At 43.3% G+C, this 24,751-nt stretch overlaps 1 protein-coding gene across 8 annotated transcripts in view; it reads left to right on the forward strand.

The window, feature by feature from the left end:
• Nucleotides 1-24,751, forward strand: part of LOC135910256 (zinc finger protein 782-like) — a 187,833-nt gene that overhangs the window by 140,464 nt on the left and 22,618 nt on the right. For 2 of the 8 annotated variants that reach the window (XR_011509086.1, XR_010566963.2), the window contains exon 3: nucleotides 22,172-22,308. The exons of 1 other annotated variant lie outside the window; for it this stretch is intronic. The gene's annotated coding sequence lies outside the window, so the exon portion shown is untranslated. Of the gene's footprint in view, nucleotides 1-6,467; nucleotides 6,701-10,456; nucleotides 10,576-10,907; nucleotides 11,987-22,171; nucleotides 22,309-24,751 lie in introns of those variants that run through there. 5 more of the 8 variants (XR_011509088.1, XR_011509087.1, XR_011509089.1 and 2 more) reach the window with 5 other exon arrangements.

A 24,751-nucleotide genomic window follows, 5' to 3' on the forward strand; every position in this document is an offset into this window, starting at 1 on the left:
CCCTTACCACTTCCAGTGCCTTGCTACCTATTGTAAATTGCTGTTCTCTTCCAAGACTGTTAAACGTTACTTTAGTTTTCTGCAGATTAATTTTTATACCCACTCGTCTGGTTTGCCTCTCCAGGTCAGTGAGCATGCATTGCAATTGGTCCCCTGAGTTACTAAGCAAGGCAATATCATCAGCGAATCGCAAGTTACTAAGGTATTCTCCATTGACTCTTATCCCCAATTCTTCCCAATCCAGGTCTCTGAATACCTCCTGTAAACACGCTGTGAATACCATTGGAGAGATCGTATCTCCTGCCTGACACCTTTTATGGGGATTTTGTTGCTTTCTTTACGGAGGACTACGGTGGCTGTGGAGCCACTATAGATATCTTTCAGTATTTTTACATACGGCTCGTCTGCACCTTGATTCTGTAATGCCTCCATGACTGCTGAGCTTTCAACATAATCAAACGCATTCTCGTAATCAATGAAAGCTGTATCTACGGGTTCGTTATATTCTGCACATTTCTCTATCACCTGATTGATAGTGTGAATATGGTCTGTTGTTGAGTAGCCTTTACGGAATCCTGCCTGGTCCTTTGGTTGACAGAAGTCTAAGGTGTTCCTGATTCTGTTTGCGATTACCTTCGTAAATACTTTGTAGGCAACGGACACTAAGCTATAGACCTATAATAGCTATAGTAAGCTATTATAGGTCTATAATATAATATATATATATACATATATTATATATATAATATAGTATATATAATATTATATGGTCTATAATATATAGGTCATATAGGATAATGCTAGCGTTCTTCCAAGATGCTGGTACGCTCGAGGTCATGAGGCTTTGCGTATACAGGGTGGCCAGTTTCTCTAGAACAATCTGCCCACTATCCTTCAACAAATATGCTGTTACCTGGTCCTCCCCAGCTGCCTTCTCCCTTTGCATAGCTCCGAATGCTTTCTTTACTTCTTCCGGCATACTTGTGGGATTTCGAATTCCTCTAGACTATTCTCTCTTCCATTATCCACTGGCACTGTATAAATCTCTATAGAACTCCTTAGCCACTTGAACTATCTTATCCATATTAGTAATGATATTGCCGGCTTTGTCTTTAACGCATACATCTGATTCTTGCCAATTCCTAGTTTCTTCTTCACTGCTTTTAGGCTTCCTCCATGCCTGAGAACATGTTCAATTCTGTCCATATTATACTTCCATATGTTAGCTGTCTTACGCTTGTTGATTAACTTCGAAAGTTCTGCCAGTTCTATCCCAGCTGTAGGGTTTGAGGCTTTCATACATTGGCGTTCCTTGATCAGATCTTTCATCTCCTGCAATAGCTTACTGGTGTCCTGCCTAACGGAGTTACCACCAACTTGCATATTCCTTAATGATGCCCACAACATTGTCGTTCATTGCTTGATCACTAAGGTCCTCTTCCTGAGTTAAAGCCGAATACCTGTTCTGTAGCTTGATCTAAAATTCCTCTATTTTCCCTCTTACCGCTAACTCATTGATCGGCTTCTTATGTACCAGTTTATTCCATTCCCTCCTCAGGTCAAGGCTAATTCGAGTTCTTACCATTCTATGATCACTGCAGCGCACCTTTACCCATCGCCGATTCCATGTCCTCATAGAAGCTTTCGACTACCTGGTCATCATGACTGCATGTAGGGGTGTAGACCTGTACGACCTTCAATTTGTACCTTTTATTAAGTTTCACAAGACCTGCCGCTCTCTCGTTAATGCTATACAATACTTGTATGTTACCAGCTATATTCTTATTAATCAGGAATCCGACTCTGGGGGCATCATCTGCTATGCCCTTAATGACATGTGCAACTTTATCAGGTTTGGACATCCTCAGATCCACTTTGTGGCACAGAGCGAGCACGTTCTGGATGTATGTGAGGTATGGTTCAGTGCACGTCTGGACACTCAAAGTGAGGTGGTTTTGGGTGGCACGCTGACGTCCAACAGGCTTGCCACACAAATCCTTGAGCTTCTGTTTACAAATGTCCCAACTGGTAAGTTTCTCCTCGTGGGTCTGAAACCAAATGCGTGCCATGCCCGCAAGGTAATATCTCAAATTAGCGAGCATGATGGTCTGATTTCAGTGGTTGCTGGAGCTCACCCGCTCATACAGTTGAAACCAGTCTTCAACATCCGTGTCGTCAATGCCAGTGAAGGTTTCTGGGTCGCAGGTTTGTGCTAGAATGACTGTGGGCGTGGGTGCCAAGGGGCCTGAAGCATCCTTGCCTTGTGCTGGCATTGTAGATGCAGCCAAGGAGTGCCCGCTGCTTAAATCTGTCTTAATAATGATCCCGCTACCTCCAGTAAAAATGTTATGGGGTCAAAAACAGTCAGATGTATATTTACAGGATATTTACAATAATCGTAGCAGCTGACAAGATGGTAGACAGCGTGCGAAGTCCAGACCGTCATCTTCTTCTGACCAAGCTGACATCTTCTTCGTCAGTGTGTCGCAATATTTTTGCAGCACCGTACAAGGGAGACATCTACAGAACTTTAGACGTACCCAACGCCTATAGTTAGATTCCATTGGATGAAGAGTCAAAGAAGTTGACGACCATTGCTACATACAGAAGGTTGCTTTCCTTCAACCGCCTACCTTCTGGAGTGTCGTATGCACCAGCTATCTTTCAGGGCGCCACAGAAAATATACTTGGCTATCCAACAGGCATGCAAGCATAAATGGATGACTTCCTGGTGGCAGAATGGAAACTCAACAGTGGATCAATCTCAAGGCAGTCCTCCAGCATTTCTGTGATTGTGACATCAAAATGCGGAAGAATAAGCGTTCCTTCATTAACGTCAGAAGTATCGTACCTAGGACACGAAATCACTAGCGACAAATATCACCCACTGGAGAAGAACCTGAAAGCTGTGACGAATGCACTAAGTCGGGAGAATGTGATGGAGCTGCATTCTTACATAGATCTGCTCAATCATTAGAGCAATTTTCTTTCGAGCGTAGCAACGACGCTTGCTTCAATGTGCGATCTTCGGAAGGTTTGCCATTGCAACTGCTCTTCAAAGCAGCAACAGCTCTTTCAACAATCTAAAAAAGCGTTCCATCATGCCAGAATGCTCATGCATTTTGTTGCGACCAAGTCGCTGCACCTTGGGTGCGACACATCTCTACATTGCACGGAAGCGGTTTTTTCCCATCGCATTGCCGCCGTTGACAAGCCTATTGGGTTCTGTCTGTAAACACTTAAAGGGAAAATCTGACATCCACCCAATCCTAGCAACTGCTACAATAGAAACCCATACCGGTTCCTTGAAAGAAAAGCCTCGCAGCTGAAGAAAAATTTGTACTGGTCCAGGACTCTAACCTGGGACTACCGCCATTCCGGAGCAGCCGCTCTACCATCTGAGCTAACCAGGTGGCTAGCAGATGGCAGGGTGAAGTCGAATTCATCAACAACTCTAAGCAAAGGCAAGAGTTTGATGTAATAATTCTGCGGAAACCCGCAAGTTGGAGAGAAGCAACCAGTGTGGGTTTCCATTGTAGCAATTGCTATGATTGGGTTGATGTCTGATTTTCCTTTTATTAATTACTTTTATCCACCTTGCAGCTTTCCGCTGAACTATTGCGTCAAGCTCTTTCCCTTGGTTCGAGTTGACAAGTGACCATCTGTGGACACAGATGGTCAGTTTATTGAAATAACATGTTTTCCTGTCTATAAGTGACAGTTCTTCTGATATTTTCGTCGGTGCATCTTATACGCTGCTGCGACTTCTATATGGCTTTTTATTTTAGTTTTTTGTTGTTTTTTGGAAAAGGACTGCTGTCAAGATGAGATTCGATGCTATGGCCTCCCGAAACGCACTGGGTTGACCTCCTCTGGCAGCTGCTATGCACGCACGCTATGGAGGTAGTACCGAGTTTTTTTCATGATCAAGTTGCTGAGCGCAGGCAAGAAGGACGGAGCAGCAATCTGAAGTCGAAATCGTCGCATCTGCAGATCACTGCCAAGATACGGCATGCGCCATTGCGTAAACTAGACAGTTTTCTACCATACTGCATCCCGTGCTGCCGCTTTCCCGTTTTCCACACTTGTGCACGATTCGGCTCACCATGGCACGCTTTGACTCGCAGATACAGAATATGTGGCTTGTGGGGACAATGTTATCGCCCTTGGACTTTGTCGGTACATCGCAGCCACCATGATGGCAGAAATGTGCCTGGGGTGTCCATATCATTGCTCGAGCGTGACCCACGTTCATCAAGTAAACTGTCACTATATTTTTTTTAATTGCTTACCAAATAAAGAGGTGTGTCTTACACAACGGTGCAACTTATATACGGCTGCTTCTTGAAAAAACTGCCGTTTTGAGGGGGGTGCGACTTATACACCAGAAAATGTGGTACAATCGGCTTCTTGCAAAACTGACTTCTCAAGTTAGTTTGCAACAAAGACTGCCGAAGTGGAGTCGCATCATGCTCCATACAAAGTTCAAGCGCGATAAGACACTATCGTTCCCCCACACACTGTTTGCTTTCAAGGGCCCCTCACGAGGTCTGGGCATTCTGAGCTGGCAGGTGCAGTACGTACATTTTGCGCTACAATCACGTCTGCTAAATATTACTTTGCTTCGTGCCACGAAAAATCAGAAATTCCAAACCGAACGCTGTTTGCCGTTCCCGTCGCGGCCGCCATGCTTCAAGCCTGAAGGTGACATACACATGGTAGTGCGGCTATGCACACATGTTTGTGCTGTGAAGTCACTCGTAGTGACACGTGACCTCGAGAATTATTCAAGGCAACATCTGTTATTTTTGTAATCTGTTGCTTGAATAGACGAATTAAACTTTAGAGAAATAATAAAACACAAACTCAATGTTTGTGTGTTTTTGTTTTACTTTGCACTGCGGAAAGAGAGATTTACTTCCATTTCGTCTGCTTGTTCCCACGTCATGGAGCCGCACGCAGACATCGAAACTGTCATTTTCTACTGTGTTCCAGCGCAATGTTGCTCTGTGATCCACTTGTGTCTGCCTCAGTGTTCGTGTAGCACTGATTTATACTGCTAGTCGGGTATCCTCGTGCACAGCAGGAAAAATCGTGGGCTCTGCGAAATGAGACAATCACTACAGCTCGCGTGCGACGCCATCAGTGGAAGTGTGCCGCACCATAAAAAAGCGAGGAGAAAAAAAATGAAGGCAGGGCCTGTTATCTATACGACACATGTTTCTCTAGCTCTGGTATGTGACAACACTGGGAATTCATGTTGCTTGCGGAGGCTAAACAGAACAAGTGGAGAGAGTGTCCTGCTTGGCAGTAGCGCTCGCCTCCTGAAGTCATGGGTTCGTGGCACTGAAGTATTTCCATCTCGGATATTAATGCAATGGCGTTATGGGCCCCGTGCCACAGAAAATCTGGCATCGGTCATTGTTTCGGCAACAAGATTCTCGAACCGCTCATACTTAGGCCCTCCATGTGACCCATGGAAGCAACCAAGCTAATTGAATTTCTCAAGCTAAAAGACAGAAAAATCGTAAAGTATGGCTTACACACAATGTATAGAGACGTGGTAGCGTGGGATTGTAATTTGACTACACTAGAAAAGATAATTCTGTTAGGCGAAAAATTGGAGGACGCTTAAGCTTCGCCTTCAGGAGTGGAACGCGACAGCGTTCCCGTCGACCCACCAAGGGGTGTAAGACAATGGGCTACGGTGCAGCGACTACGGGCCCCGCATCGGACGCAGTGAGCGTCGAGCAACGCCTTAGAAACAACTCGTTTCTAAGGCAACACCGCATTCACTAGAGGTGCTTTTGTACCGCTTTGAAGCATCGAACTCATGGCTGAGTGGTAGCGTCTCCGTCTCACACTCCGGAGACCCTGGTTTGATTCCCACCCAGCCCATGTTGCAAGTTGTTTTTTATTCATGAAGTGCCTGCTGGGATTTATCGCTCACGGCCAACGCCACCGACGCTGACGACACCGGCTTTTCTGCGACACGAGCTCCTTAACGCTGTCGCGTTAAAATTCAAAGCAACCCCTTTTCCTGCGTTTCTGACGTTAATAGACCGGACACAGCATCTGCCATGTGCGCGCGAAAGTGTGGCTGGCTTTGCTTAATTTGTACCGCTCACATGAAGATGTCGTCGTCGCATGAAACCGTATCATTCGTCACAGACTCCCAAATTCATAAAAACCTGCTCGTCCCTGTCTTTTCTTGGCATTGTCCTCGTGTCTCCGCGCAAACTTTTTCAGTATTCGTCAAAATGAATTGTTTTCTCATTCAAGTTTACTTTTTTGGTTTGCCCGATAACACACATAATTCTGCGCCCCCTTTCTGTGTAAGAAAAATCGATCGGTGACTGTACTTATTTGCAAAAAAGTCCGGTTTCAGTACAACAAAATTTCTATATAATGAAGCAAATTGCCAATTTTACCGATTTCATTATATTGAGGTTTAAATATCTTTCCAGACTGCACAAGGCACGTACAGTTTTCAGGCATAAACTGTGCCAATGCAGCTCACAGGGTTGCGAGGCAGCATGTGGTGTCCACAGGAGTACAGTATAGCTTTGCTGACCTCGCCCTATTCTCCACCCACGGTAAGCCCCAACGCATATGCATGGTTTGGAACAGTGAAAATTCCACAGAAACTGTAGTGGAGCAACCAGCCATCTCCTCCTCCAATTCGCTGAAGCCCATGGAGGTAAGCTGTTTTGACTCATGCCACACCACAAGACGCCTCTTGTAGAGATGAGGTGAAGATCATCTAGCATTACTTACTGAAGTACAGTTAAACCTCGTTACTACGAACACCACATTAACAAACTTCTGAAATCCCCATCTTACTTCTTATAGTTCCAATGTAAAGGTATTTCAGTACTCCAAACTTCAGAGTACTGAACTTTTCAGAATAACAATCATAATTCAGTTCCCTGTGAGGTTAACAACGCCTCAGTACCATGAGCTAATATTTAGAAATTTCAGGATTCTTGATAATGGAAAGGCCGCTGCGCTGCCGTGGGCGTAGCCAGGCTGATGAAGATTGAATTTCATATATCTTTCACAGCAGCCGAAGCAGTAGGCTAGCAAACAAGGCGCAGAGAGTGGACGTAATGGCGCATGAGTTCGGAAAACCTGAGAGGGTGCCCAAGAAAAGAATGTGGGCGAGCGGAGCCGATTACGCATCAGGTTTTGCAAGCGCTTGCTCCACCCAGGAAAGTGTTGCCTAGCAATGGAACCGCGTCTCTTTCTTTTTTCATGCTTCTTTCTACGCACACTTCTTTCGTGCTCCTTTCGGTGGCAATGCTAGCTATGCATGTGGTGAAATGTACACTCCGTACTCGCGGAGATACCACACAGTCACACTTTGCACTTTCCAGACGTGCTTGTGCTTTGACATAGTTCAGGTGTGTGCCTTGAGCTAGAAAGATGCGGTATCCAGTGCAAGAAAATGTGAAATATAAGCAAAAAGGGAGAGACATTGCACTTCGGAGGTGACATGAAGCTACCGTTTTGTCGGTAGTTTTCTCAGCGTCAGCATCTGTTTTGCACACATCACTCTTATTACACAGTGCTTCGCTGGTGCGTGGCAGCGGAATCCATGGAAAATTGCAACAGCGCGTGTTAAGGGCCAACAGCGACGTTTTCGTGGATAGCTCATATGCTGACAACTTATGAACTGATGGGCTGATGAATGGAATAGTTAATTTATGGCTTTCACTATAACAGTCTTTCAGAATAAAGAAATATTTATCACAGTCCCCTGAAGTTCAAAATCTTAGATGTCTCTTATGAAATACCGACAACATTGAAGTGCTTTTATTCCGCATTCCTCAGATGGATGGTGGTGGTGGTGGTGAATTGTATAGCAACAGGCGGGTTTAGCCTAGCAAACAAGGCCGGCAATTGCTCCGCCCGAGCGTCTCGCACAATACCGCTGAAGGGTTTCACCATATGTCCATCAAACCGGGCTCTCTTAAGAAATCGATGAGGAGACGTGAAGTTTCTTTGCGGGCTATAACTGATCCCTCGGGAAATATAAGGTCTTGCAGGCGCACATGCGGAAGGTTCTTGTTTTGCAGATTTTTCAGGAGAGTGTCTCTTTCATCTTGGAATTGCTGGCAGGACCACAAAAAGTGCTCAATGTCTCCTGTCTCGTTGCATGCCGTACAGTTCGGAGAATTGATTCGCCCCGTTTTAAATAACCAGGCCGGTGTATTAGCAGATCCTGTCCTTATTCTATATAGAAGTGTGGCTTCCTCTCGGTGCAATCTCTTGGTTACGCAGGGCATATGCGGTGGAACCCAAAGCGACACAAAGTGATTTCGAATGTCAGATTTTTGCACTTGATTACTCTTTGGAGCCTTGATTTTGGGAGGATGATAGAGTGCTGCGTATGCAAGCGCATCAGCTTTTTCGTTTCCTGAGATGCCAATGTGAGAAGGAATCCACTGAAACTTTACGGTGAAGCCTTTGTTGTTGAGTTCTTTCACGATGGCTAGTGATTTGCGTGGGAACTTGAGGGATGGCAAACCACGGTATATTTGTTGTAATGCGGTCTTTGAGTCCGTAAGGACAACCACATTCTGCGGAGGCAAAGTCTTTAGTTTGCGCAGAGCAGAAGCTATTGCTACGCCTTCCACAACTGTCGACGAGGCTATACAGTCCAGACGGCCAGACCATGTATATCTTAAAGAGGGAATATAGAATGCAGCTGCACAGCGGTCTTCAGCTGCCTTGACAGAGCCATCTGTGTATACTTGTAGGTGATTCGGGTAAATTGTGTTCAGGTGTTCCAGGACTAATGACTTGGCTTCTGCAGATGGAATGCAGCTCTTTGATTGCAATTGTGGTACACTTAAGTTGCATGTGATGTCCTCGAATGTCCAGGGTGGTTCTATCCTTTCCCTCTGTCTCGAGCAGCGCAATCCTAATACGCGAAGCGTGTTCAATGCTGCATAAAAATGTGAGCGCGGCCTGTTACCTATACGTCTTAAGAGGGCTCTACCAGGCATAGACTCACTCAATTGTAGGAGCTGGATCATCAGAGCCTGGGAAGCCTGAAGTCGTAGAGCGCGTGACTCAGCTTCGTAGAGCACTTTCTTGTTTGACGCTGGCTGAGGGACTCCAAGGAAAAGTCGGATACCTTTTCTGTGGATGGCTTCTAAGCGCTCGTATTGGCTGTCTGAGGGTGACATCAGAGGTAGCTGATACAGGATTCGACTGGTAACCAACGCTGTACGTAGTCGTAGCATCGACGTCGGGTGGTTGCCCCAGCGTATGCCAGCGACTCGCTTCAGCACATGTAGCCTGGGTGACGATGACGCCACAACGTGGTCAACACCGCGGCGCCAGAGTAGCCTGTGGTCTAAGGTAACGCCCAGAAATCGGACGTTGGTGACTTGTCGAATCTGGTATCCGTCCAAATTTAGCGTCAAGCGTGTAGATTTTCTTTTCACTCCAGGAAACAGTACGAATGATGATTTCTCTGCTGATAGTGATAATCCAATCGTTGCCAAGTGGCCCTGAATGGCTTTTACTGCTCCCTGGGCTATTCGTGCAAGGCGGCGATGCTGGTAGCCGGAGACCCATATGCAGATATCATTGGCATATATAGATATCTTCACTGGTGTTCGATGGTTTAGTACTCTTGGGAGGCTACTCATGGCAATGTTAAATAATAAGGGAGATAAAACACTCCCCTATGGCACACCGCGAAATATACGTATTTCATCGCTCAAAGTGTCGCCAAGACGAACTCTGATGCGACGATCATTGAGGAACGTATGTATGAAGTGCAAGAGATGACCCGTGACGCCTATAGCTTGCAACTGGCTGATGATGGCTCTTTGAGACACATAGTCGTAAGCCTTAGAAACATCCATGAAAACAGCAAGTGCCGACCATGTTGACTGTACAGCAATTGCTATTCCTCAGATGGAATAGCAATTGCTGTACAGTCAACATGGGAGTATCCATATGTCACTTGAAGCTGCATCCATACGAGCGATTTTATTTCACAAGACAATAACTGTGTGTTCTAATATACACCACAGATCACCAACTAAGAGGCCACCTTGAAAGTCTGGTTTGTTGGCGTCCTTTTCCATACGTCCTTGTTGGTGACCTGCACTTATAAGCTCACTGTGGAGCAGGTCTGCATGTGATATTATTGGTGAACTTACTGAGAATTTCCAGATGTCCTATGGGAGAAGTATAAGTAATACAAAGTAGCCTACTTTTTTTCTAGCAGTGTACCTAATATTTTTTTATAAAGAGTCGTCACAGCCTCTGCATGCTCACTTCCTTGCATGCAATGGCTGATGATTAAAAAGCCTCTTCAGAAGTGGTAATGTCCCAGTGTTACTAGAGGGAATGGAAGAGTATGGGTGTCCCTTATGTTTGAAGCGATGGTGTCTATGTGTTTTGCAAACTGGGATAAATTCAAGCATCTTTCCAGCCTGACACTTCCATGAACATGACTCTTCATAGGTGAAATGACATGTGGTATACTTTGAGCTGCACGCAAAATCACCCTTCCATCTTCAAGCACTCAAGTCAACCTAAATCCTTTGTAAGGTGAGGAATGCAAACTAGTATCACAAAGCACGGTGTGCAGGGTAATAGAGCTAACACCCTCATTCTTGTTTATGTCACGAGCTATAGACTACGACAGCAAGGCTAGATATTTGGCGCACATTTGGGTGGATATCTAGTTGACAACAGTACTGGAAAAAGTTTCTTGCACACAAGCATGATTGCTGAATTAGGATCGCTTTGACCATTGCCTAAGTTAGGACCAGCGAATGTTTCTCTGTCATTGCAATTGTATTTATTTTAACCATGGGACATACACATTTTGTCCCCAAGAGTGTTTTTAAGAAAATGTTTGTCTTCTTTTTCCTTTACAGCGAAGCTGTTAGCATCTGTGTCTGGCCTTGAGCATCAATTATCATCGGCGATGGCTCATCCCCCTCGTAATGCAGAGGCTACAAGCACTTGGCAAAGTGAAGCGATCAGTGCAAAGAATCATTGAAATATCTTGTGCAACAAACAGAGCAGCATACGTTTAAATAAAGTACAAGCACAAAAAAAATACCTCACCCATAAATTAAGCATTGCGTAGTGCCATGAGCAGTTGTAGCGGTTGTTTCTTTAAGAGTTTCGCTGGGCATCGACTTCCTCAGGGCTTCGATAGTGAGTCAATTTTTTTTATTCTGGACTTATACACCAGGATGTTTAGTTTGCTTTACTACATGGATTATCTGTTCGTTTCTTATCATTATCTTGAGCCAACCAGTCACTATTATCTTGGCCCGCTATGGCCTTAGTAGGGTATTGTGTCATGAATTCCCTAAATAATTATCAACATTTAATGAACAATATTTGCTGCAGATTATTCATGCCTGAAAAGGGTCGTGAAAATGTCGGTATAGTTAAGCCTGAAAAGTGTTTCTACAAAAACCCTGTACATACCCGGCTGCACATGGACAGTTAAATTCATCATTATGATGGTCTGTACACATGCAGGTTGCTGTGTTTCAGGCCATGTCAAGATGAAGATACAGTCACTGCCAGCACTGAATATGCATTTGGCAACTTTCATATGTGTGGTATGCCATGCTTGCAGTCCACCTCAGCAGCGACGATTAGTTACAGCAGACAATTCTGAAAAATTGCCCGTGATGTATAGTCTGAGGTTTTATAGGGAAGGGGGACTCTCTTTCATGGCCAACGCAAGATGGGCACCTTGTGTATATGTTTGTGGGGCTCCTAATTATGTTATTCAGATGCTTATTCTTGCCAAGTGCTTGTTTTGGTATTGTTTTGGGAATACTGGCTGCTGCATCCTTTTATTCATGGCACATTCTCTTATATTTATGTTGCCCTGTGGCATTCATTGTCCTGAAGACCACAAAACAATGAAAACTAGGCACAGGCGTAAACTACGTATAACACGTGCCAACATTGTATGCAGACAGTTTTGGTCAAGCTTGTGATATAAGAAAATAAATATGCTAAGGAACTGGCAGTAGTGTAGATTGCTTTGTTGCAGTGCGTAATCAAGCATACTTTTATCTGGAATATATGAAGTGTGTCATCAAAACATTAGTAGAAACATTACACTTTGCAGTAGTGGCTGTATGCACGAATGCTACACACCACCTCAACTCGCTTTGCAATTTTAGAGCAAGAGCTCCACTATGCCATGTCTCTCAAAGTCATTTGTCGTGTCGCATTGACTTTGAGACGGTACGTGATACGCTGTGCAGAGGTGTCCCAACGGCGCTCACACTGAGCCTAGCCACTGCGAGTGCAGTAGGAGAAGGTTAAAGAGCTAATACTATAGTCCGGTGCACTGTGAGCATGCGGACATGTCATGTCACGTTGGCAAGAACATCAACCTCTATAGTTCGGCAGTTCGACAGGTGGTTTGATGCACTGTTGCAGCCAATGCGCTTTGAAGCACCCGGCATCGAGCGACGCTGGCCCACACACCAGTTAGGTCGTAGTGTAAATGCTCCTTTAACAGCTACTTCGCTGGTGCTTGGTCGCTTAGTCTCACCATGAATGGCACGTCGACTGGACTGTCTGTGCCTGCGCTTCAATGTAAGGGAAAGGCTGAATCCAATGATCCAGTAGAGATAGCTAGACGGCATGCTGCGAAACCCGAAGCAAATGCTAAGTTGCCTGGTGAAACTGTGGTGCAAAAGGAAGCCTGAGTAGCTTGTTATAGAGAACCTGGCCAAGCCTGTAAGCGTGCCAAGGTAAAAGGTACCATAATTGCTGCCGTAGTTCAGCAACGCAAAGAACAATAAGGAGAAGGAGACGAAGCCATCAATGTAAGCAACGGCACCCAGGAAGCTTGACTGCGATTGCCAGGTTTCGCTGTGACTTTACGGACAACCTGTTGCGCAATGTGTATAACGTGTGTGAAAGACTGCAGCCCAACTTTACTAAAGCACTATGTGCATAGTCTTGCAAAACCAAGTCAAACAGACGTTTTGCTGTTGATGACTACGTTTACAATAGCTAAACCTTAGCCAGCTTTTTTTAAATGTACAGCCAAAGCCCATTATAGTGAACAACCTTGTGGGCTAAGAAATAGCTTGATCTAGCAGGTGATTTGATATACACAAACTCGCCTATAACATACCCAGATAAGCTTTTTTTGTTATGCAATTCTAAAATACCGACGGTTTGTTCTTAATGGCTGCAATCGTCAAACATACTTAAACTCTTATCCATCAAAAAACTTGGGCTATGGCTGGATGTGCATTGAATAGATGTTTCATTTGGTTGCCCTTTCTTGACTGGACTGTGGCAGTGTAATCAATAGATCAGCGCATTCTTTCTTATTCTATATGTTTGACACTTGGAAGCAGTTTGGCTTGAAAAATGGGAGATACTTCAAAGATGTTTATTACTCCCATGCAAATATTCAAAATTTTTTTGTGCAAATCAAATAGTTGTTCCTTTTTTCTTTCTTTCTTATTGTTTGAGGAGTCACTATCTGAAAGTTTGAATATTCACTTCTCTTGAATATCTGGAAAACAACATCACTTATTGGAGTCCTAATCAATAGAAAACAACAAAATTGAGTAGTGTTCCTAATAACACTTCTGTAGGGGAGCTGCAGTTGCTGCACCACTTCCTGTTTGAATGCACATGGCAGATATAATTTCTGTCCAATTGTTCCCATTGGCTCATTATGCACACCTCACTTTTGGGCAGCCTGTATGCGAATTTGTGGTCTCGACGTAGGCAAAACAATTTATTATTTGCCCAATCGCGCGATGGTCTTGTCCCTTTAAAACAATATACAGTGCTATAGCATTGCTTTTTTTGAAAGAATTCGACATTCCATGTGCATTGGTTGACATGCTGTTCTGTTATTCATTCCTGGCACAAAAGTTACGGTGCACAAAATAACTTAAAGCAGTTGGTTTCCATTTACAAGCTCTGAAGTGGAATGTATGTCAGTTTGCAAACAATGACGCATGCATTTAGATATGTCTGTAGTTGAGCCGTGTAATAGTCTATAAGCTTCTTTTTTTTAACCTGAGCTCGAAGCAAGCTAAATTTCATTGTGTTTACAAATAAAATATTAAATTTAATTTCTTGAGATTGGTTTCTCGAACACAATGGGCGTGCTTAATTCATCTCCGGTTAATTTGATTTTTGGTTATTTTTATCCCTGCCGAGAGTCCTCACTAGCGGCCATGCATTTCTATGCTACCAAAGTTCCATTATTGCGATCCTAAGGTTAGCTTTTGCTGGATAATTCAAAATTGACAAGTGAACAGGCGGGCGACTGACCCCTACTGAGGCCCCAATAATGACCCCTTTAGTAGCAGCGTCTGTCTTGAAGGAGCTTAGGAGGAAATGGTTCCTTTGAACACCCGTCATCGCTAGTCGAAAGCGTCACTTTCTTTTTTTCCCTTCAAGAAAATTTTCAACCGATAAGCCTAGCTCACAATGCCCTAATACAGTAATTAGCTGATTCTGATGCGTGCCTTCGTTTATTCTTGTGAATAAAATTGAGCCGAAAATTGCCTGCACGCTGCAATCGCACAATAAATCAAACCTGCATTTGCAACATTTGTATGTTTTTTTGTATGTATGTATTTGTATTTGTATTGCATTTGTATTTGTATGTAAAACGCGGCCGTATTGCTGCGAAAATAACTGTATGAAACTGCATGGCGAAGCCCACTTTAAAAAACCGGGTGCCATTGTGCACCAATTTTTCTTACCAAAAAATTGGCCACACATTAGATTTCTACTTTCTTAACGAGCTTTAACCCTCTGTTGCATGGAGTCCCATATTTGGCACATACTGGCTACCATTTTCTTTTTTTTTTTTCGTGTGTGTGAAATGCCCAGTTGAGAATTTGATACCATCAGAGTAATTCTCATAGTTATGCACACCTATTATGGGCAAGTGCTGCCATCTCTTTAGTGGTATGCGAAACAGAGGTGAAGTCGATTTTGGGAAGCGACATGAAACTCGGACGGGGCAAACATGAGAAATTGGTATCTTTTTCTCTGAAAATTTCCACCGCAGGAACAAAAATTTTGCCATATTTTGTGGTCTCGCCAATTCAAGTCGGGTATTAGTTTTCTCAATTTCATCTGCAACTACAGCAGAGAACCCGAAATCGGTGTATGCCATATTTGGCGCTGTATAAACATGAAAGACAAAACATGGTGACGTGCTGCCATCTGTTCAATAGCCCGAAGCTGCAGGTCACTCTATCACAAGATGGAATTTTGTCGATCGGTACGGTGAGGGTGACTCATCTACCAAACTGTCGCCTGAAAAGCGAGAGGGAACTGAAATGTAAAGGACGTGGTGCTTCAGAGGAACTCTTAAGCGCGGAGTTATCGCGTGTGCGGGGGTACGATAACTGCGCCGTGACATTTCTGTCGAGCTTTGTTGGGAGAGATCCAGTCCAAAAGACTAAGTGCTGGTTTAGCTCTGCCAAGGAGTTTCGCGAAATTGATTGCCCCAGCGTAGTAAAGGTCCACGACAGGCACATGGGTGGGTTGACCTGCTGAACTAACTGCTTGGACTTTACTGCATATATATCAGGTCAAAGTAATGGCACTTTCGAATTTTTACGCATATGCTAGACTTATTGGTAGTAGCAATACAACAATACAACATAGCAATAGCAACAGTAGGGTGCAGGAGCAGCTTGGGCAGAAACAAGTACTACCACTGGCTCAATTCAAAGCAGGAATTGCAGAATGCCTTACCTCGCATAACAAGTGCCTACCCAACAAGCGACCAGGAAGGCCTTCTAGTCAAGATATCGAATTCCATGTTCATGTCGAAAAAGCACAGGGACCAGCGGCCGAAATGCCACCCAAAGTTACGTCCGATCTGACCAAGTCGGCCACTGGCCAGAATTTGATGAGAAGAAACAAAGATGTAAGCGGCCATCTTGCACAAACAAGTCGTTGGTAAGATAGAAGTGCAACATTCATCTGTGCCTGAACACAGCAAATAACTGTTTCATTTCATTCCACACATCACGCTAAAAAGACCACCATCCGTGAAGCTTTGTTTTCCGCCCATGGCAGCAAGACTGCTTGGCCATCTTCATGGTGTTCCATATTTGGCACAAAGCTGTATCTTTATTAATACAGTCGTTATAACTCTGAAACAGTTTGTATATGTGTTTGTTCATTCAGTCAATAATAAAAGCTGAAAAAGGTAATTTTTAAAATGACGTTTCTCATAATTTATGCAATAGAGGGTTAATGTCATTTCTACGTCCGTGTTCTACTTTGCAAACATAGAAAGTGTGCGTGCATTTGATTCAGGGGCATGTTAAAATTGGGCAACGACTGCCAAATGAATCGACAGTATGTCATTAGCTTTTTGCACCTAGCGTTTCTTTGTTGTAATTGGTTGTTCATAGCCTGGAATACAAATTGATTTAGCTAAACCTGTTTTAGTGCACTAAATAAATGATCGTGTTTGATGAATGTGTATCGTTTATTCTTGTTGATACAGTAAAACCAGTTATACACTAAACCAGTGATACAGTAACTCCAAGATTCGAGATACCTTTCCAGAGTATTATACAAGAGGATCTCTCGGGAAGAAATGAAAAATACGTGGGGTTGACACCAAGCCAGAGAAAATTTTCAGCTTAACCGATATTTTCAGGTATCAGAGTTCATGCTGTTTCAGGTATCAGGTAACATGCTGTTTATGTCCTGTTGACTGCTCCAAGAGAATTTGAGCGATTGCACTTGGAAGTTGGCTTGTGATTGCCATTGAATGCACTTGGTATGACAAATATTAATTAGCAATTTAAGTTTCTAGACAGCTGTTAATACGCATGGGCTTACTCCATCTCCACATTGGTACAACTACAACGCTGACACTACTGCTGGCGCTGGCGCTTCATCTTTCTCTAGTAATATTTCTTTGAAGTGACTCAAAGATTGGCTTTTTATTGATAAAAGTAATTGAATGGAATTCATGCACAACAGAGAACATTTCTTTAGTATGGTAATAGTTTCTGAATGTTGTTTCGAAATATTTCTATGTGCTCCCTGGAATGGTACGAATTGTGCACAAGCATTATTTCTTATCTAGATGCATTTTTATGACGGTACAATACTGTTAGCACTGCAGGCAACTATTGCATACTGTTCATTTCGCAACCCACGGAACAGTGATCACTTACACTGGGTAATACTATATAGACTGAACAGATCTATGTAGATTCGTAAATATTTTTTCTAGTATTTTGTTCTCGCAGGTTCGTGTCTGTACGGTTTAATAAAAGGCGAAAGAATCCCATATCATTAACATTTTATTAGCTGATGCACTGGTGCCATAATGTTGAAGTTTGCGCTGACACTAGTCATCTTCTGGCAAATAAAGCCTTCAGAGACAACTATAAACACTTCACTTAAAACTTCTATTCCAGCCTGCAAGTCCACAATAATGGTTACCTTACTGCTAGGCAGCCAATAAAAGGGGCACACGAATAAGGGTTTGCCATTTTGAACACACATCTGAACCTATACAGCTTCACAGGACCTTACGTCATCTTGAACATGTAAGATGCACAGCCTTTGCCTAAGCACTGGTGAAAAGTGAAGAATCAGCTGGTGTCGACTCAGCCAGTGCCAGTGCTCGTATGTTGTTGCACCAGGAAAGCTTGTGATGGTGCCAGTATATCTGTGGTTGTTGCGAACCTCATCTGTAGGGCATGAATGGAAATGTGAAGCTCCTATTACTGCAATGCCCCCATTAGATTCATTTTTCGCAATATTCTTGCTGGAGTAATGTCTTAGCGTAAATGTAGAATAAATATCTAGAAACATTATTCTTTTAAACAAAAATAGTTTTTCGACTTGCACCTCTCCTTAATCAGCTAAGTCACACAATAAGATACACGATAGAGTTCCAGACGAAGACCTCGTACATAGTCTACATTAAGCTGTACAATGCCTCCCATCTGGTACTTTTTGAGGGGTAACAGGGCAATAGCATACTAATGCAGATGATTAGTTGCATTCTCCAGGATTTACTGATCGCGGTGCTTGCACTGAGCTAAGCCAGGTCATGCAAGAATACATGTTGAACTTAGCTTCTCTGCGAGGTTAGCATAAATTATTTCTTCAGTTTACCTCATTTATGAATGCATCTGTTAACATCATTGACATTGTTTGTGTTTAGCAATACAAAACGCCTCGTGTTGAAACAGCTCAAGTTATGAAAATGTACATGAACAGTATTGCAGCATCTTGCCATTGAGCTTGGTTGTGCGTTTAGGTTTTGGGTGTGTACAGTGCAAGTAGAAACCAGTTTCAGAAAAACGCTGTGACAGGTTACCATGTGTTGCATACAGAAATTTACTTTGCTATGTGTTATATAGTAATAGCTTGGAAAACAACTATTTAAGCACCATTAAACCATAAACTAGTGTTAATGACATCTTACTCTCAAAATTAAGATGGAGCTCACAACTGCATTGTGTGTTGTAATGTTTTTTGGCCTGGTAACTATGCTTGAGCTTCTCTTCATTGTTGATAACACTTTGCCATCCTCTTTCTCTCTAGATGTATGTCACTGATGGATGAAGAGCATCATGTTGTGGCGCCAACCGTATACAATCTTGATACTATGCGATGTTACTTTTTATTAATTTCTGTACATTGTAAACCTTCCTGCATCTTCGTGACTTGTGCCTCCAGTAGTGTTACTGATTTACACAATATTTTCTGCTTTGCTGACATATTTCTTTCCTGTAGCTTCTTCCTTGGTGTTTTGTTTGGTTATTATTCTGTTTCAGCCTTTTCATTATGTTTGCATGTAAGCATTTCCTTTAGTAATATTCACTGCTTAATGTTGATTAGAAATTCTGTTTGCTCAATTTGCCTCAGTTCAAAAGTTGCAGTGTTTGTTGAATGTATGTGCATTCTTAATTTTTGTTGATGTTTTAATTCTTGCACTTGTAAGATGTAATCTTTTGGCATCTTTTGCATTTGTCTTGTGCTCCAAGGCAAGTTGAGTGATCGCACTTGCAAGTTGACCTAATACAGGCAGTAGGTCTTAATTACACCACTGTTTGAAGAAACAAATTCACTGAAATTGGTTGGTGATCCTGCTAGATATATTTTAATTCTGTATTTTCTACTTTTATTGCGATAGCAATTATATGGGCACTCCAGGCGCATTGCTGACCTCAGTCAATGTCGCCATGAGTTTCGTGTAAAGTCCAAGGGCGATAAAATCGTCGACACGCACTTTGTGCTGCATGTGCGATTGAAAGCGTGCAAGGATGAGCCAGCAAATGCGCCTCAATCTCGCCTGCGTGAGCGAGGAAGGTGGTGCAGAAGCGTGTCCTCTTCTGTCCTATGTGACGTACAGAGGTGAGGCGAGGGTCTACACCGGTGGAAGGTGCTTGTCACCGGTGTAGACCCTCGGTGTCACCATGCGGCTGCCGTAACTCGAAGCCAGCCTGCGACATGACCAAAGTGTGCGCCCGCAATGACTTCACCTTCAAATGGATCTGCGATGTTTGCAGAGTGCTCGTAGTTCCAGTAGCTTCGTATGCACTGTGCTTTTGGTGTTTCGTTTGCATTGAAATGAGAGATGCATGCAAGTCAATTCGCTCGTTCCTGTTGCCACAATTCCTCACTCCAGCATTTTCACAGCAAGCTTCCGCGGTCATCAAGCGAGATGTTGAAGTTCAATTTACCTCTGCACACGTGGCGCGGTGCTTGTTAATTCAATAAACGAATGTTTACAAGTTTGTACGGCCAGTAAATCTACTATCCTTATTTCGTATAGCTATCTACCAATTTGCTATCGCAATCGATGCTTTGCCTTTCGGGCGAAACTACGACTTTTCTGCAGCATGTCTTCTGTGGTAGCTTCACAAGAATCATCTCCCTGTTTCTACACTCTCTGTACTGAAGCATTAATTGCAGATTCAAGACGTTGTTTCTTTTCTCTCTTGTGTACTGGATATAGTATCTTTTGCTATTGCTTTGTTTTATGAGACATGTTTATATAGATGTACTATACTAAAAGTGCGGTATAAATAAAATATATTTATCATTGAGGCAACTGTGCTGGGGCTATGACAGCAAAGCATTTCTTATGGTGACTGGTTGCTTCTTTCCATAGATTACCTTTACTGTTCTAGAGTCTTTTGAAATTTCAAATTTTATTGCATTTGTTGATGCAGAATCTTTTGCACAGTAGTCGGTAAAACTGGGTTTTCCATACCTTGTAGTTTTTATTTTCAGTGTGTTGTATAATCTGTCTGGTTTCTTTTCTTGTACATACATGCATGTGCATGGCCATTTCCTGCTCATCAGCAACCAAAGTATCGCAAGGTTCTGATTTTTGAGCTTATTTCGTGCACCACTTGCCTTGAGTTACACGAGTTCCTGTACAGTAAAACAATATATCTGGATCATCATCCTTGCGAAATCAGATTGTTGTCTTAATTGGACAGTTTATCTGCCTGCATGTTAACGTTGCTCAGATCTTTTATGCTTGACATAATAAAGTATCGTACGACAATATAGATAAAGAATGATGTTTGTGTGCAAGAGCATTGCTGGAGCAACATCTAGACCACTGTATGCAGTTGTATTGTCCGTTGAATATTGGCGTGTTTTCTAGATGTTCCAAATGTCAAGCAGCGGTCGGTGCAGTCTACTGCTGAACCCTGTTGTAGTTATATCACCAGCAGCCGCCACTCACGATGCCGGTTCAGCCAAGAAAAATTTTATTTTATGCAGTATTATGCAGTAATAGGAGAGAATAAGTACCTTCCATAAAACGACAAAAGTGGTTATAATGTAGCACATTCGACTAAAAGTAACTGGTACTCATTCAAAGCTGCATCTTGCTAGTATTCTCGTCACCTGAGGAACCATATACTGCATTGCTGCTTGCATTTAAAGAATAGTCGTTGCTCTTGTATGGTCCTGTATATAGCGGTCGCCTCAGGTGTATGTATTTGTGAAGCCAGTAGCTATGTTTCTTACTGATGTGCTTATGTACCAGACTGCTTGTGTTGGCATTGAACTTCGGGTTTCTTTGATAGAAAAACTGAATACCCTGCAGGAGCAGCCTTCAATAATACAACAATCCCCGTCCTCTTACTTCATGATGTTCTTACAATTCAACTGTTTTTTTTTTTCTTGGCAGGAATGGGTATGAATTTTTCCAACTGGGTTATTAAGCAATCAGACATAACCTATTTCCCAGTCTATAAGTCGTTTTTCTTTTAGAAATTTTTGTTGGTGTGTCTTATACACGGCTGCAACTTGTATACGGCTCTTTCCTGTTTTTCTTTTTTCTTTTTTTTTTTAGGTAAACAGTTTTCAATATCGTATTGGATGCTATGGCCTCCAGCAACCCACTGGGTTGACCTCCTCCGGCAGTTGCTACAGGTTGCGTGCGCGCCATGGCGGTACCGGGTTCTTTTTGTGATAGAGTTGGGAAAGCACACAGTGCGAGAAGGATGGAGCAGCAACATGAGTGGTGGAAGGCCACAAGTCAACCGACTCCGAAGTCGTCGCATCTGCAGATCACTTTCAAGATACGCGCGTGTCGTTGCACAATCTACACAGTTGCTACCGCAGTACATGCCTTCCTCCTCTGTCCGCTTTGCTGCTTTCCACCTTTGTGCACGATTTGGCTCACTGTCGCACACTTTCAGTCGCACATACAGCATAGATAGCGCACGGGGACAATGTTATTGCCCTTGGACTTCATATGGTAGATCGCAGCGACCATGATGGCAGAAATACGTAAAATATCATGCTTGCGCATGACCTGCATTCAGCAAGTGAAATGTCATCGTATTGTTTTTTTATTTAAGTCGCTTACCAACTGAATTGGTGCATCTTGTACACCGGTGCAACTCGTATACTATATTGTTCAGAAAAACTGCCGTTTTTAGGGGGGCGCGATTTATAGAAAAGTGACTTATACACTGAAAAATTCATATTCAGCAAATGTTTGGTCCAATCTGAAATTATGATCAGTATTTCTTCAGTGAAGAAAAAAGCACTTGTCCGTATTAGTATGTTGTGTTTTTTCATTGGCATTTCATAATTACAATTTTGTTTTTAAATCAAAAGCATTACTATGGTAACCTGTTCTAATTTGTTTTTGCAGCATCGAGGCCCTCCAGCTGTCAAGCTGCAACTACGAAAAGTGACAAGTCACATGAGGGACTCCGTCACCACTGTAACTTCTGTGACTATAAGACTGATAGTATGTCTCATCTGAAAGCACACACTATGCTCCATACAGGCGAGCGGCCGTTTGAATGCCATTTGTGCCCTCAGAGATTCTCACGAAAGTACGATCTCAAAGTACACCTGCGTACTCACAGAGGGGAGAGGCCATTTCAGTGCCCTTCATGCCTTCGGAGCTTCCAACAAAAGACTCATCTCAATGTACACCTCCGCATTCACACAGGCGAGAGGCCATATCAGTGCCCTTCATGCCCTCGAGGCTTCTCACTTAAGGGCACTCTTACTGATCACCTCCGCACTCACACAGGTGAGAGGCCATTTCAGTGCCCTTCATGCCCTCAGAGCTTCTCGATTAAGCGCACTCTGAATAATCATCTCCGAACTCACACAGGTGAGAGGCCATTTCAGTGCCACTTATGCCTTAAGACGTTTACAGTGAGATGCAGCCTTAATAAGCACCTGCACCGTCACAAGGGAAAGTGACCCTTTCAATGCTACCTCTGCTTTGAGATCTTTTTTAGAAACAGCACATTTTATTTCTCATTCAAGAGCGCTTTACAAGGGTTAAAGAGGTTGTGTTAGACAAATATCAAGCTGTGGGATGCCTTCATCATTACTACTTGAGTATTTTTATGCATCTAGTAAACTTTTACAATGCAAACTGTGCTGCCAGTACGCGTGCATAGATTCGTGCTAGTCCGTGGTAGTGCTTGTTTATGCATGCGTCGAGTTTTACTTGATTCTATTTGTTTGCCTGATTTTGATGGGTGGCTATTAAGAGACAACTGCCACAAAATAAACGATCCTTGCTCTGGCAGCCTACGTTTGCTGTGTCTTGGATACTGCGTTCTCAGCCCTCGGGCATGGTGTAGCAATGGCAGTGAGAAATGTACAAACATTTTGAAAAGCAAGGGCTTTGCTGCTTGAGCAGGGTCGTAAGAAATACCACCATTTGACGATGGCAAGGACATTAAGTGGACATTGTACGTCATTCACATAGAGTTCTACTTCGAAAGTAACAGTATTGCAGGGGATGCACATAAGAGAATGCTTGTATCGGCTCCGAAATAAAAGTGAACTAAAGTCCTCATTGGGGGATGTTCTTGTAAGGTGAACTAGTTCAAATGCAAAGAGGCTGTTGAAAATTATGCAAGGCTTTTAAGAGCTCAAGCCTAGTGATATTGCAGAAAGCTTCAGATTTTTCACTCATGTCCGAAATGAAGACAAATCCCAGCAATCTACTGTCAAGCCCTGACGACAAGCTGACAAATCCAACTTTGGGGACATGTTGGACTTAATGCTACGGGACAAGATTGTATGTGGAATCTGGAACCATATGTTACAGAAAGCAATGGTTTCTCTTGGGAGTTTACGTCTGAGGAAGCTAAGAGAATGGTGCTGGCAGTAGGAGCTGTGGGTAAAGCCGTCATGCTCGTAAAGACTGTAGACATCTAGACTGAACCAAACTGCATAAGCTGATAGACAGGCAACCAGCACAAAGCACAAATAGGCAAGAAAGTAAGGAGTGGAGAAGGTGCGGAAACAAAACATTTGGAACAAACCTGCAAGTTCTAGAATGCAAAGCACTTCGAGTGTGACAGGAAGGGGACTGTAATCTGTGTAGGCTAAGTGGCAAGAATGGGAACAGCTTCACTTTTATTGGAAACCTGAACAGAATCGAGGCATGTTCTTCTCAACTATTCATTATCAACATAAGCCAAGCATCGGTGCTGAATAACGAATTTAAACGTCACCTGCGGCACATGTTCTTCTGTGGAGGCTCGAATGAAAATAAACTTTGCTGCACCATTATGTGTCGTTCCGTGTAATGTCTACAATACACACTGCGCAATGTTACATGAAACCCAGAAGACAGACTTGAGGTTATCTTGCTTCCGGGGACTTTGTCTATTGCTAGAAAGGTTACACTTAGTTTCCTGCAATTGCAAGATGCGGTCTTCATGACCATAATTTATCAGTCAGGGCCATGTTTATGTGGTCGCAACCTTATTCGAGCCATAAACAGACCAGGTGCTACAGTCCTGATCCTGAGCAGTACCAGCAGACAAGATGGCAAGGACCTCGAAGAAATGTGTCAAAAGGTCTTCCAGCCAGAACAAGGCCTGTTCAGGGCTCCGCTCATTCTCTTCTATGTCAAAGGACGCTCGAGCCGTTTCTAACTTTGTCAAGGTGAGGCCACTGTTGTATGCAATGTGAAACAAGGTGACTGAAAAGCTGGGAAGGCTAGTGAAATCAGGTGTGCTTTCTCCTGTTGCTCGCTGAGAATGGGCTATGCCAATTGTGCCAGTGCTCAAGAGAGACGGATCTGTGGCAACTACAAGCTAACTCTGAATGCAGCATGCGTCACTGAACAGAATCTGCTTCTAGTCATCGATGGTATTTTTTGCTGCACTGCGCAAGGGAGACATCTACAGCACTGTAGACTTGCATGATGCGTATGACCACATTCCATTGGATGAAAAGTGAAAGAAGTTGA

The sequence above is a fragment of the Dermacentor albipictus genome, chromosome 10 (genome assembly GCF_038994185.2).
Source record: "Dermacentor albipictus isolate Rhodes 1998 colony chromosome 10, USDA_Dalb.pri_finalv2, whole genome shotgun sequence".
Classification (NCBI taxonomy): domain Eukaryota; kingdom Metazoa; phylum Arthropoda; class Arachnida; order Ixodida; family Ixodidae; genus Dermacentor; species Dermacentor albipictus.